General features: G+C 39.3%; 1 non-coding gene across 1 annotated transcript; it reads right to left on the bottom strand.

The window, feature by feature from the left end:
- Positions 1–1,700: 1,700 nt before the first annotated feature.
- Positions 1,701–1,808, bottom strand: LOC112781660 (small nucleolar RNA R71). Its single transcript, XR_003192424.1, has one exon. It is a non-coding gene; the product is annotated as a small nucleolar RNA R71 (small nucleolar RNA).
- Between the last annotated feature and the right edge of the window lie 3,946 nt (positions 1,809–5,754).

The following is a 5,754-nucleotide window of genomic DNA, read 5'->3' as shown; positions in this document are numbered from 1 at the left end:
ATGTTTATCATATGCATTCTTGAATTCTTAGTGTCTAAGCATTAAAGAATTCTAAGTTTGGTGTCTTGCATGTTTTCTTTGCATTAAAAATTTTTCAAAAATATGTTCTTGATGTTCATCATGACATTCAAAGTGTTCTTGGTGTTCATCTTGACATTCATAACATTCTTGCATGCATCACATGTTTTGATCTAAAAATTTCATGCATTGCATTTTTTTTTGTTTTTCTCTCTCAGCATAAAAATTCAAAAATCAAAAAAATATCTTTCCATGTTCCTCTCATCAAAATTCGAAAATTTGAATTGACTTTTTCAAAAATTTTTAAAAATCAAGTTGTTGCCAATGAGTCAAATCAAATTTTCAATTTGAAAATCTTATCTTTTTCAAAATCTTTTTCAAAAATCAAATCTTTTTCAAAATTATTAGTTATTTTCGAAAATTTCAAAAATAGTTTTCAAAAATCTTTTTCTTATTTTTATACCAAATTTTCGAAAATAACATAATCAATTAATGTTTTGATTCAAAAATTTGAAGTTTGTTACTTGCTTGTTAAGAAAGATTCAAACTTTGAGTTCTAGAATCATATCTTGTGATTTCTTATGAATCAAGTCATTAATTGAGATTTTAAAAATCAAATCTTTTTCAAAAACTAATTTCTATCATATCTTTTTCAAAAATATCTTTTCAAAATATCTTTTCTAACTTCCTAACTTCTTATCTTTTCAAAATTTGTTTCAACTAACTAACTAACTTTTTGTTTGTTTCTTAACTTTTTCAAAACCACCTAACTAACTCTCTCTCAATTTTCGAAAATATCTTCCATCTTTTTTCAAAAATTTCTTTTTAATTAACTAATTATTTTTATTTTTTATTTTTGAATTCAAAAATTTTCGAAAAATACTAACTAATTTTCAAAAACCAATTTTCAAAAATCACTAACTCTTTTTCAAAATAATTTTCGAAAATTATTCCTCCCCCATCTCATTCTATTTATTCATTCATGTCCTAACATCTCATCTCACATTCCAATCCTCACAGTTGTGTTTCTTCCTTTACATCACATCCTTTATCTCCCCCTCTTCTTCTACTTACAAAGGGATCCCTATACTGTGGTATAAAGGATCTCTATTATTATTATCATTTTTCTGGCCATTCTTCCTTGTCATATAAGCAGGAGCAAGGATAAGAACATTCTTGTGGAAGCAGATCCAGAACCTGAAAGAACTCTGAAGAGAAAATTAAGAGAAGCTAAAATACAACAATCCAGAGATAACCTTTCAGAAATTTTCGAACAGGCAGAGGAGATGGCAGGCGAAAATAATAATAATGAAAGGAGGATGCTTGGTGACTTTACTGCACCTAATTCCAATTTACATGGAAGAAGCATCTCCATTCCTGCCATTGGAGCAAACAACTTTGAGCTGAAACCTCAGTTAGTTTCTCTGATGCAGCAGAACTGCAAGTTTCATGGACTTCCATCTGAAGATCCTTTTCAGTTCTTAACTGAATTCTTGCAGATATGTGATACTGTTAAGACTAATGGCGTAAATTCTGAAGTCTACAGGCTCATGCTTTTCCCTTTTGCTGTAAGAGACAGAGCTAGATTATGGTTGGATTCTCAACCTAAAGACAGCCTGAACTCTTGGGATAAGCTGGTCACGGCTTTCTTAGCCAAGTACTTTCCTCCTCAAAAGCTGAGCAAGCTTAGAGCTGATGTTCAAACCTTCAGACAGAAAGAAGGTGAATCTCTCTATGAAGCTTGGGAAAGATACAAACAGTTGACCAAAAAGTGTCCTTCTGACATGCTTTCAGAATGGACCATCCTGGATATATTCTATGATGGTCTATCTGAGCTATCAAAGATGTCACTGGACACTTCTGCAGGTGGATCCATTCACCTAAAGAAAATGCCTGCAGAAGCTCAAGAACTCATTGACATGGTTACTAATAACCAGTTCATGTACACTTCTGAAAGGAATCCTGTGAATAATGGGACGCCTATGAAGAAGGGAGTTCTTGAAGTTGATACTCTGAATGCCATATTGGCTCAGAATAAAATATTGACTCAGCAAGTCATTATGATCTCTTAGAGTCTGCATGGAATGCAAGCTGCATCCAACAGTACTTAAGAGGCATCTTCTGAAGAAGAAGCCTATGATCCTGAGAACCCTGCAATAGCAGAGGTAAATTACTTAGGTGAACCTTATGGAAACACCTATAACTCAACATGGAGAAATCATCCAAATTTCTCATGGAAGGATCAAAAGCCTCAACAAGGCTTTAATAATGGTGGAAGAAACAGGTTTAGCAATAGCAAACCTTTTCCATCATCAACTCAGCAACAGACAGAGAACTCTGGACAAAACGCTTCTAATTTAGCAAATCTAGTCTCTGATCTATCTAAGGCCACTGTAAGTTTCATGAATGAAACAAGGTCTTCCATTAGAAATTTGGAAGCACAAGTAGGCCAGCTGAGTAAAAGGATCACTGAAATCCCTCCTAGTACTCTCCCAAGCAATACAGAAGAGAACCCAAAAGGAGAGTGCAAGGCCATTGACATAAGTGCCATGGCCGAACCTGTGAGGAAAGGAGAGGACGTGAATCCCAAGGAGGAAGACCTCCTGGGACGTCCAGTGATCAATAAGGAGCTTCCCTCTGGGGAATCAAAGGACTCTGAGGCTCATCTAGAGACTATAGAGATCCATTGAACCTCCTTATGCCCTTCATGAGCTCTGATGAGTATTCCTCTTCTGAAGAGAATGAGGATGTCACTGAAGAGCAAACTGCCAAGTTTCTTGGTGCAATCATGAAGCTGAATGGCAAATTATTTGGCATTGATACATGGGAAGTTGAACTTCCCTTGTTCATCAATGAACTAAGTGATCTGGATCAACTGACATTGCCTCAGAAGAGACAGGATCCTGGAAAGTTCATAATACCCTGTACCATAGGCACCATGATCTTTAAGGCTCTGTGTGACCTTGGTTCAGGAATAAACCTCATGCCCCTCTCTGTAATAGAGAAACTAGGAATCTATGGGGTGCAAGCTGCTAAAATCTCACTAGAGATGGCAGACAGCTCAAGAAAACAGGCTTATGGACAAGTAGAAGATGTATTCGTAAAGGTTGAGGGCCTTTACATACCTACTGATTTCATAGTCCTGGATACTGGAAAGGAAGAGGATGAATCCATCATCCTAGGAAGACCTTTCCTGGCCACAGCAAGAGCTGTGATTGATGTTGACAGAGGTGAAATAGTCCTTCAATGGAATGAGAACTCCCTTGTATTCAAAACTCAAGGATCTCCCTCTGCAACCATGAGGAGGAAGCAGGAAAAGCTTCTCTCCAAGCAGAGTCAACCAGAGCCCCCACAGTCAAACTCTAAATTTGGTGTTGGAGAGTCTCAACAAAGCTCTGCACATCTGTGAGGCTCCATGAGAGCCCACTGTCAAGCTATTGACATTAAAGAAGCGCTTGTTGGGAGGCAACCCAATGTTTATCTAATTCTTATTTTTCATGTTTTCTTAGGTTCATGATCATGTGGAGTCACAAAATAACTAGAAAAATCGAAAACGGAATCAAAAACAGCAGAAGAAAAATCACACCCTGGAGGAGCATCTGTCTGGCGTTCAGCGCCAGAATAGAGCATGGTTCTGGCGCTGAACGCCCAAAATGGGCAGCTTCTGGGCGCTGAACGCCAGACAGGCATGGTTCTGGCGTTCAACGCCAGAAATGGCACACAGATGGGCGTTGAACGCCCAAAATGGCCACCAACCTGGCGCTGAACGCCCAAAGTTGGATACAAAGGCATTTTTACATGCCTAATGGGTGCAGGGATGTAAATCCTTGAACACCTCAGGATCTGTGGACCCCACAGGATCCACTCAGGATCTTGGACCCCACAGGATCCCCACCTACCTCCACTCACTTCTTCTCACCACTCTCTTTCACACAACCCCATAAACACTCTTCCCTAAAAAGCCCTTCACCAATCACCTCAATCTCTCTTCCCCATTAAACCTTCACCACTCACATCCACCCACTCTTCCCAATAAACCCACCTCATAAACTTCACCTACCTTCAAAATTCAAAACCAATTTCCCACCCAAACCCACCCATATGGCCGAAAACTTCCCCCCCTCCTTCCCTATATAAAGACCTCCTTTCTTCATCAAATTCACACAACATAACCCCTCTATACCCTTCTTGGCCGAAACCTCATCTCCCTCTCCCTCTCCATATTTCTTCTTCTTCATCATCTATTCTTTTGTTTATTGCTCGAGGGCGAGCAATATTCTAAGTTTGGTGTGGTAAAAGTATAGCTTTTTTGTTTTTCCATTACCATTGATGGCATCTAAGACCGGAGAATCCTCTAGAAGAGGGAAAGGGAAGACAAAAGCTTCCACATCCGAGTCATGGGAGATGGAAAGGTTCATCTCCAAAGCCCATCAAGACCACTTCTATGATGTTGTGGCCAAGAAGAAGTGATCCCTGAGGTCCCTTTAAACTCAAAAGAAATGAGTATCCGGAGATCCGACATGAAATTCAAAGAAGAGGTTGGGAAGTTCTAACAAATCCCATCCAACAAGTCGGCATCCTAATGGTTCAAGAGTTCTATGCCAATGCATGGATCACCAAGAACCATGATCAAAGTAAAACCCGGATCCAAAGAACTATGTTACAATGGTTCGGGGAAATACTTAGATTTTAGTCCGGAAAATGTGAGGTTGGCGTTCAACTTGCCATACATGGAAGAGAACGCACGCCCCTACACAAGGAGAGTCAACTTTGATCAAAGGTTGGACCAAGTCCTTATGGACATATGTGTAGAAGGAGCTCAATGGAAGATTGACTCCAAAGGCAAGCCGGTTCAACTAAGAAGATTGGACCTCAAGCCTATAGCTAGAAGATGGTTGGAGTTTATTCAATGCTCAATCATTCCCACTAGCAACCGGTCTGAAGTTACTATAGATCGGGCCATCATGATCCATAGCATCATGATTGGAGAAGAGGTGGAAGTTCATGAGATTATACCTCAAGAACTCTACAAGGTGGCTGACAAGTCCTCCACCACGGCAAGGTTAGCCTTTCCTCACCTCATTTGCCACCTATGCAATTCAGCTGGAATTGACATAGCGGGAGATATCCTCATTAAAGAGGACAAGCCCATCACTAAGAAAAAGATGGAGCAAGCAAGAGAGCCCAGTCATGGAGCTCAAGAGGCGCAAGAAGCTCATCACCATGAGATTCCGGAAATGCCTCAAATGCACTTTCCTCCACAAAACTATTGGGAGCACATCAACACCTCCCTAGAAGAATTGAGTTCCAATATGGGACAACTAAGGTGGAAACATCAAGAGCACTCCATCATGCTGCATGAAATAAGAGAAGATCAAAAAGCAATGAGGGAGGAGCAACAAAGACAAGGAAGAGACATAGAAGAGCTCAAGGACATCATTGGTTCCTCAAGAAGGAAACGCCACCATCACTAAGGTGGATTCATTCCTTGTTCTTGCTTTCTCTGTTTTTCTTTTTCTGTATTATGTGCTTATCTATGTTTGTGCCTCCATTACATGATCATTAGTAGTTAGTAACTTTGTCTTAAAGATATGAATGTCCTATGAATCCATCACCTCTCTTAAATGAAAAATGTTTTAATTCAAAAGAACAAGAAGTACATGAGTTTCGAATTTATCCTTGAACTTAGTTTAATTATATTGATGTGGTGACAATGCTTCTTGTTTTCTGAATGTA

This window comes from Arachis hypogaea, chromosome 19 (assembly GCF_003086295.3).
Source record: "Arachis hypogaea cultivar Tifrunner chromosome 19, arahy.Tifrunner.gnm2.J5K5, whole genome shotgun sequence".
Classification (NCBI taxonomy): Eukaryota; Viridiplantae; Streptophyta; class Magnoliopsida; order Fabales; family Fabaceae; genus Arachis; species Arachis hypogaea.
The sequence above is the reverse complement of the archived record's forward strand: the minus strand, read 5'-3'. Positions and strand labels throughout refer to the sequence as shown.